The sequence below is a fragment of the Anomaloglossus baeobatrachus genome, chromosome 2 (assembly GCF_048569485.1).
Source record: "Anomaloglossus baeobatrachus isolate aAnoBae1 chromosome 2, aAnoBae1.hap1, whole genome shotgun sequence".
Classification (NCBI taxonomy): Eukaryota; Metazoa; Chordata; class Amphibia; order Anura; family Aromobatidae; genus Anomaloglossus; species Anomaloglossus baeobatrachus.
The window spans coordinates 355,127,648-355,137,489 of NC_134354.1; the positions used below are offsets into that span (position 1 = coordinate 355,127,648).

General features: G+C 40.4%; 1 non-coding gene across 1 annotated transcript; it reads right to left on the minus strand.

Annotated features, from left to right (window-relative positions):
- Positions 1-979: 979 nt before the first annotated feature.
- On the minus strand, positions 980-1,052 carry TRNAV-UAC (transfer RNA valine (anticodon UAC)). Its single transcript has one exon. It is a non-coding gene; the product is annotated as a tRNA-Val (tRNA).
- Between the last annotated feature and the right edge of the window lie 8,790 nt (positions 1,053-9,842).

A 9,842-nucleotide genomic window follows, 5' to 3' on the forward strand; every position in this document is an offset into this window, starting at 1 on the left:
CACTGCTGCAGTGCCAGTCACCGGGAGGATTCAGCGATCATCGGATGGAATAGCGGCAGGAGACAGAGTGCAGAAGGGATCGTGGGGACCGGTAAATGTTATGGCAATGTTTATTAACTGTTTGTGTACATTTATAATGCATTTTTATGTGTTTGTGATTGCCTCCCATTAAAGCCTATTGGTTCGGTTCGTCGAACGTTCGACGAACCGAACTCGAACGGGACCCCCGTTCGGCGAACTGACTCGAGCCGAACCGCGACCGGTTCGCTCATCTCTAGTGTTAAGCAGACGTGATGAGCACTACACTATGAAACCTGATGGAAAGTTACTGTGTATTGGCAAGCAGAGCAGAATTGTGACTGACGGGGCCTTTTTATTGCTGAAGGAAAGTATTTTTGGTAATGAACTATTTACAATTTTTATTATATATTTTACCAGTTTTATTCCTACAAAGGGATTTTGCTTAAATTGAAGTTTACATTGAATGTGTTACTTTTTTCTACATAGTTTAGTTGTTTGCTTTGGTATTTATGGGAACTATATATTTTAAAACAAATAGGATTTTCATAATATGGGATTATGTTTTCTGCTAAAATGGTCAATAAAAAAAAACCCCAAAATCGTAGTTCTCTTTGTGATGGAAGCCAAAATGTATTGTCATTTGGCAACGAAACCAAGAATTTTACATATTACAAGTCGATAGGAAATTACTTCAACACCAAACACAGATTGGTTTTACTGGGGATTGAACCCAGGACCTTCTGCGTGTGAAGCAGACGTGATGACCACTACACTATGAAACCTTTGAAATCCTGCAAAGTAATGACAATTAGAGACGAGTTTTGACCGCCAGGGGAAAAAAAACAAATTCGTAGCTCTGTTTGTGATGGAAGCTAAAACATCCCATTATTCGGCAACAAAGCCAAGAACTTTATATATTGCAGGTTTATAGGGTATTATTTCAACACCAAGAACACATGGGTCTCACTGGGGATTGAACCCAGGACCTTCTGCGTGTAAAGCAGACGTGATGACCACTACACTATGAAACCTTTGAAATCCTGCAAAGTAATGGCAATTAGAGACGAGTTTTGACCGCCACGATAAAAAAAAACAAATTCGTAGCTCTGTTGGTGATGGAAGCCAAAACATCCCATCATTCGGCAACAAACCAAGAACTTCATATATAGTAGTTTAATTGGGTATTATTTCAACAACAAGAACAGATTGGTTTTACTGGGGATTGAACGCAGGACCTTCTGCGTGTTAGGCAGACGTGATGACCACTACTCTATGAAACCTGTTGGAAAGTTACTGTGTATTGGCTAGCAGAGCAGAATTGTGACTGACGGGGCCTTTTAATTGCTGAAGGAAAGTATTTTTGGTAATGAAACATTTACAATTTTTATTACATATTTTACCAGTTTTATTCCTACAAAGGGATTTTGCTTAAATGGAAGTTTACATTGAATGTGTTACTTTTTTCTCCATAGTTTGGTCTTTTGCTTTTGTTTTTATGGGAACTATATATTTTGAAACAAACAGGAATTTTATAATATGGGATTATGTTTTCTGCTAAAATGGTCAATAAAAAAGAAACCCAAAATCATAGTTCTCTTGGTGATGGAAGCCAAAATGTATTGTCATTTGGCAACGAAACCAAGAATTTCATATATTACAAGTCGATAGGAAAATACTTCAACACCAAAAATGGATTGGTTTTACTGGGGTTGAACCCAGGACATTCTGCATATGAAGCAGACGTGATGACCTCTACACTATGAAATCTTTGAGATCCTGAAAAGTAATGGCAATTAGAGACGAGTTTTCACCGCCAGGGGAAAAAAAACAAATTCGTAGCTCTGTTGGTGATGGAAGCCAAAACATCCCGTCATTCGGCAACAAAGCCAAGAACTTCATATATTGCAGGTTGATAGGGTTTTATTTCAACACCATGAACAGATAGGTTTTACTGGGGATTCAACCTAGGACCTTCTGCGTGTTAAGCAGTCGTGATGAGCACTACACTATGAAACCTGATGGAAAGTTACTGTGTATTGGCTAGCAGAGCAGAATTGTGACTTACTGGGCCTTTTTATTGCTGAAGGAAAGTATTTTTGGTTAATGAAACATTTACAATTTTTATTATATATTTTACCAGTTTTATTCCTACAAAGGGATTTTGCTTAAATGGAAGTTTACATTGAATGTGTTACTTTTTTCTACATAGTTTAGTCGTTTGCTTTTGTATTTATGGGAACTATATATTTTAAAACAAATAGGATTTTTATAATATGGGATCATGTTTTCTGCTAAAATGGTCAATAAAAAAGAAACCCAAAATCGTGGTTCTCTTTGTGATGGAAGCCAAAATGTATTGTCATTTGGCAACGAAACCAAGAATTTCACATATTACAAGTCGATAGGAAATTACTTCAACACCAAAAGCAGATTGGTTTTACTGGGGATTGAACCCAGGACCTGCTGCGTGTGAAGCAGACATGATGACCACTACACTATGAAACCTTTCAAATCCTGCAAAGTAATGGCAATTAGAGACGAGTTTTGACCGCCAGGTGAAAAAAAACAAATTCGTAGCTCTGTTAGTGATGGAAGCTAAAACATCCCGTTATTCAGCAACAAAGCCAAGAACTTTATATATCGCAGGTTGATAGGGTATTATTTCAACATCAAGAACACATGGGTTTCACTGGGGATTGAACTCAGGACCTTCTGCGTGTAAAGCAGACGTGATTTCCACTACACTATGAAACCTTTGAAAGACTGCAAAGTAATGGCAATTAGAGACGAGTTTTGACCGCCAGGGAAAAAAAAAAAACAAATTCGTAGCTCTGTTGGTGATGGAAGCCAAAACATCCCATCATTCGGCAACAAAGCCAAGAACCTCATATATTGTAGTTTAATTGGGTATTATTTCAACACCAAGAACAGATTGGTTTTACTGGGGATTGAACGCAGGACCTTCTGCGTGTTAAGCAGACGTGATGACCACTACTCTATGAAACCTGATGGAAAGTTTCCGTGTATTGGCTAGCAGAGCAGAATTGTGACTGACGGGGCCTTTTTATTGCTGAAGGAAAGTATTTTTGGTTAAAGAAACATTTACAATTTTTATTACATATTTTACCAGATTTATTCCTACAAAGGGATTTTGCTTAAATGGAAGTTTACATTGAATGTGTTACTTTTTTCTACATAGTTTAGTCGTTTGCTTTTGTATTTAAAGGAACTATATATTTTGAAACAAACAGGATTTTTATAATATGGGATTATGTTTTCTGCTAAAATGGTCAATAAAAAAGAAACCCAAAATCGTAGATCTCTTGGTGATGGAAGCCAAAATATATTATCAGTTGGCAACGAAACCAAGAAATTCATATATTACAGGTTGAAAGCAAATTACTTCAACAGCGAAAACGGCTTGTTATTACTGGGGATTGAACCCAGGACCTTCTACGTGTGAAGTAGACGTGATGACCACTCCACTACGAAACCTGTGAAATCCTGCAAAGTAATGGCATTTAGAGACGAGTTTTGACCGGCATGGGAAAAAATAAATAATTTGTAGTTCTGTTTGTGATGGAAGCCAAAACACCCCGTTATTCGGCAACAAAGCTGAGAACTTCATATATTGTAGTTGGATAGCGTATTATTTCAACACTAAGAACAGATTGGTTTCACTTGGGATTGAACCCAGGACCTTCTGCGTGTTAAGCAGACGTGATGACCACTACACTATGAAACCTGACAAAAAGTTACTGTGTATTGGCTAGCAGAGCAGAATTGTGACTGACGGGGCCTTTTTATTGCTGAAGGAAAGTATTTTTGGTTAATGAAACATTTACAATTTTTATTATGTATTTTACCAGTTTTATTTCTACAAAGGGATTTTGCTTAAATTGAAGTTTACATTGAATGTGTTACTTTTTTCTACATAGTTTAGTCGTTTGCTTTTGTATTTATGGGAACTATATATTTTAAAACAAATAGGATTTTTATAATATGGGAATATGTTTTCTGCTAAAATGGTCAATAAAAAAGAAACCCAAAATCGTAGTTCTCTTTGTGATGGAAGCCAAAATGTATTGTCATTTGGCAACGAAACCAAGAATTTCATTTATCACTGGTTGATAGCAAATTACTTCAACAGCGAAAACGGCTTGTTTTTACTGGGGATTGAACCCAGGACCTTCTGCATGTGAAGCAGACGTGATGACCACTACACTATGAAACCTTTGAAATCCTGCAAAGTAATGTCAATTAGAGACGAGTTTTGACCGCCAGGGGAAAAAAAACAAATTCGTAGTTCTCTTTTTGATGGAAGCTAAAACATCCCATTATTCAGCAACAAAGCCAAGAACTTTATATATTGCAGGTTTATAGGGTATTATTTCAACACCAAGAACACATGGGTTTCATTGGGGATTGAACCCAGGACCTTCTGCGTGTAAAGCAGACGTGATTTCCACTACACTATGAAACCTTTGAAAACCTGCAAAGTAATGGCAATTAGAGACGAGTTTTGACTGCCAGGGAAAAAAAAAACAAATTCGTAGCTCTGTTGGTGATGGAAGCCAAAACATCCCATCATACGGCAACAACTTCATATATTGTAGTTTAATTGGGTATTATTTCAACACCAAGAACAGATAGGTTTTACTGGGGATTGAACGCAGGACCTTCTGCGTGTTAAGCAGACGTGATGACCACTACTCTATGAAACCTGATGGAAAGTTACTGTGTATTGGCTAGCAGAGCAGAATTGTGACTGACGGGGCCTTTTTATTGCTGAAGGAAAGTATTTTTGGTTAATGAAACATTTACAATTTTTATTACATATTTTACCAGTTTTATTCCTACAAAGGGATTTTGCTTAAATGGAAGTTTACATTGAATGTGTTACTTTTTTCTACATAGTTTAGTCGTTTGCTTTTGTATTTAAAGGAACTATATATTTTGAAACAAACAGGATTTTTATAATATGGGATTATGTTTTCTGCTTAAATGGTCAATAAAAAAGAAACCCAAAATCGTAGTTCTCTTGGTGATGGAAGCCAAAATATATTATCAGTTGGCAACAAAACCAAGAATTTCATATATTACAGGTTGATAGCAATTTACTTCAACAGCGAAAACAGTTAGTTTTTACTGGGGATTGAACCCAGGACCTTCTGCGTGTGAAGTAGACGTGATGACCACTCCACTAAGAAACCTATGAAATCCTGCAAAGTAATGGCATTTAGAGACGAGTTTTGACCGCCAGGGGAAAAAAAAAAAATAATTTGTAGTTCTGTTTGTGATGGAAGCCAAGAAATCCCGTCATTCGGCAACAAAGCCGAGAACTTCATATATTGTAGTTGGATAGCGTATTATTTCAACACTAAAAACAGATTGGTTTTACTGGGAATTGAACCCAGGACCTTCTGCGTGTTAGGCAGACGTGATGACCACTACACTTTGAAACCTGACGAAAAGTTTCTGTATATTGGCTAGCAGAGCAGAATTGGGACTGACGGGGCCTTTTTATTGCTGAAGGAAACTATTTTTGGTTAATGAATAGTGATGAGCGAGTACTAAAAAGCTCGGGTGCTCGAGGCTCGGGCCGAGCATCCCAAGATACTCGTGTACTCGGCCCGAGCACCGAGCCCAATGTTATCCTATGGGAGACCCGAGTATTTTTATGAAATGACCCCCGGCAGCATGTAGAAACTCTAAAAATGTCACAAAAGTCTCAGAAGAGTGCTCAAATGACATGGCAACAGCATGGGGAAGACCCCTTGAAGCATTTATCACTCAAAAGTCACAGCTGTGAACAATTTTGTCCGAGTTTTACGCCATTTTTACGGACTCACCAGAAAACCTTCCAAAATGACACCAAAATGAATTTTCATGGCGGAAATGTTAAGGGTACATACCCAATAGTGAGATAGAGCTGGTGTATGTTACTTTTTGAGATTAATACATGAAAGATTTTACGTAAAACATTGTGTGGCACTCCGATGTCCAAAACGCACGTTTTGTGCTTTTTACTAGCGATGTCGATCATTTTTTTTTTCATTCTATCTCCCGGCGGTCGGTCTCGCTCTGTCGGTCTCTCTCTCTCTTGTCTGTCCCCCTCTCACAGTCTGTCGGTCATTCTCCCCCTCTCTCTTACTTACCGTTCCCCGATCACTGCCGCGGCGCTGCACAGCTGTTCACTAAACTCCGGCGGCTTTTCCTCTTTTGAAAAAGCCGGCCGCTCATTAAACAATCTCGTATTCCCTGCTTTCCTGCTTTTCGGCGCCTATGATTGGTTGCAGTGAGACACGCCCCCACGCTGAGTGACAGGTGTCTCACTGCACCCAAACACAGCAGCCGGTGTGTGTGTGTGTATACTGTGCAGTGAAATAAATAATTAAATAATTTAAAAAAATGGCGTGCGGTCCCCCCAATTTTAATACCAGCCAGATAAAGCCATACGGCTGAAGGCTGGTATTCCCAGGATGGGGAGCTCCACGTTATGGGGAGCCCCCCAGCCTAACAATATCAGTCAGCAGCCGCCCAGAATTGCCGCATACATTATATGCGACAGTTCTGGGACTGTGCCCGGCTCTTCCCGATTTACCCCAGTGCGTTGGCAAATCGGAGTAATAAGGAGTAGAGTTGAGCGCGGTTCGCGGTTCGAGGTTCTCCAGTTCTAGGCTCGAGTGATTTTGGGGCCTGTTCTAGATCGAACTAGAACTCGAGCTTTTTGCAAAAGCTCGATAGTTCTAGAAACGTTCGAGAACGGTTCTAGCAGCAAAAAAACAGCTAATTCCTTGCTGGCTTTCCGCTGTAATAGTGTAAGTCACTCTGTGACTCACACTATTATGACATTTCAGTGTATAGTGTGCGTGAACAGCGCCTTCAGATCCCTGCTGTTTGTATAATGGCGATCGCCATTTTTTTTTTTTTTTCCTTGTCTTCCTTCCCTAAGCGCGCGCGTCTTGTGGGGCGGGCCAGCATGTCAGCCAATCCCAGACACACACACAGCTAAGTGGACTTTTAGCAAGAGAAGCAACGGCATGTGTGATAGGATGTCCATGTCACTGCATTATAAAAACGAGTATCTGCCCGTCCGGATGCCATTATCTCTTCTGCGTCCTTGGTGTCAGACATCACTGGCGCAGCTCCGTCCTTTGTCCTATCCCCGATACTGCTGAATGCGCTCCATACACAGCGCTAGACAGCTTAGGGAGAGCACTTTCTATCAGTCCTTTTAAGGGCTCGTACCGGCAGGGTCGGAGCCATAGGTGACAAGTCCTGAATACAGAGACAGCGTCTGTGTAGCCAAGGTCAGGGATTTTGTCGCTGCATTTCCACATTAGGAGGGAATAGAAAGGCAGGCTTCCATTCCTCTACCCAGAGCCCCACAATCCTGGCACTGTACCCTCCTGTCCTCTGCACACTCCAACTCATTATAACTAAGCCATTATACTAGCAAACAGTCAGTGTACCTAGTGGCATCCCAAACGTGGCTATTGGACTTTTGTGTAGTCACACTAGTGGAAAGATATTTGCAGCACGTCTGCCTGCATTGCACACTCAAACTCTTTTTAACTAAGCCATTATACTAGCAAACAGTCAGTGTACCTAGTGGCATCCTAAACGTGGCTATTGGACTTTTGTGTAGTCACACTAGTGCAAAGATATTTGCAGCACGTCTGCCTGCATTGCACACTCAAACTCTTTTTAACTAAGCCATCATACTAGCAAACAGTCAGTGTACCTAGTGGCATCCTAAACGTGGCTATTGTACTTTTGTCTAGTCACACTAGTGGAAAGATATTTGCAGCACGTCTGCCTGCATTGCACACTCAAACTCTTTTTAACTAAGCCATTATACTAGCAAACAGTCAGTGTACCTAGTGGCATCCTAAACGTGGCTATTGTACTTTTGTCTAGTCACACTAGTGGAAAGATATTTGCAGCACGTCTGCCTGCATTGCACACTCAAACTCTTTTTAACTAAGCCATTATACTAGCAAACAGTCAGTGTACCTAGTGGCATCCTAAACGTGGCTATTGGACTTTTGTCTAGTCACACTAGTGCAAAGATATTTGCAGCACGTCTGCCTGCATTGCACACTCAAACTCTTTATAACTAAGCCATTATACTAGCAAACAGTCAGTGTACCTAGTGGCATCCTAAACGTGGCTATTGTACTTTTGTCTAGTCACACTAGTGGAAAGATATTTGCAGCACGTCTGCCTGCATTGCACACTCAAACTCTTTTTAACTAAGCCATTATACTAGCAATCAGTCAGTGTACCTAGTGGCATCCTAAACGTGGCTATTGTACTTTTGTCTAGTCACACTAGTGGAAAGATATTTGCAGCACGTCTGCCTGCATTGCACACTCAAACTCTTTTTAACTAAGCCATTATACTAGCAAACAGTCAGTGTACCTAGTGGCATCCTAAACGTGGCTATTGGACTTTTGTGTAGTCACACTAGTGGAAAGATATTTGCAGCACGTCTGCCTGCATTGCACACTCAAACTCTTTTTAACTAAGCCATTATACTAGCAAACAGTCATTGTACCTAGTGGCATCCTAAACGTGGCTATTGGACTTTTGTCTAGTCACACTAGTGCAAAGATATTTGCAGCACGTCTGCCTGCATTGCACACTCAAACTCTTTTTAACTAAGCCATTATACTAGCAAACAGTCAGTGTACCTAGTGGCATCCTAAACGTGGCTATTGGACTTTTGTGTAGTCACACTAGTGCAAAGATATTTGCAGCACGTCTGCCTGCATTGCACACTCTAACTCTTTTTAACTAAGCCATTATACTAGCAGTCAGTGTACCTAGTGGCATCCTAAACGTGGCTATTGTACTTTTGTCTAGTCACACTAGTGGAAAGATATTTGCAGCACGTCTGCCTGCATTGCACACTCAAACTCTTTTTAACTAAGCCATTATACTAGCAAACAGTCAGTGTACCTAGTGGCATCCTAAACGTGGCTATTGTACTTTTGTCTAGTCACACTAGTGGAAAGATATTTGCAGCACGTCTGCCTGCATTGCACACTCAAACTCTTTTTAACTAAGCCATTATACTAGCAAACAGTCAGTGTACCTAGTGGCATCCTAAACGTGGCTATTGTACTTTTGTCTAGTCACACTAGTGCACAGATATTTGCAGCACCTCTGCCTGCATTGCACACTCAAACTCATTGTTACTAAACCATTATACTAGCAAACACTGAGTGAACTTAGTGTCATCCTAAACGTGGCTATTGGACTTTTGTATAGTCCCACTAGTGCACAGATATTTGCAGCACCTCTGCCTGCATTGCACACTCAAACTCATTGTTACTAAGCCATTATACTAGCAAACACTCAGTGAACTTAGAGGCATCCTAAACGTGGCTATTGGACTTCTGTATAGTCCCATCAGTGCACAGATATTTGCAGCACCTCTGCCTGCATTGCACACTCAAACTCATTGTTACTAAGCCAATATACTAGCAAACACTGAGTGAACTTAGTGTCATCCTAAACGTGGCTATTGGACTTCTGTATAGTCCCACTAGTGCACAGATATTTGCAGCACCTCTGCCTGCATTGCACACTCAAACTCATTGTTACTTAGCCATTATACTAGCAAACACTCAGTGTAGCTAGTGGCATACAAGAAGTGGCTGTTGTACTCCATTAGTGCCCCACTGGTGCAAATCTATGTGCAGCACCTCTGCATGACACCCTCCTGCTCTGTTTTTAATGAGCTATAATGATAGCAAAAAATACTGCCATTTAGTGGCATCATAGAACTGGCTGTTGTATTCCATTAGTGC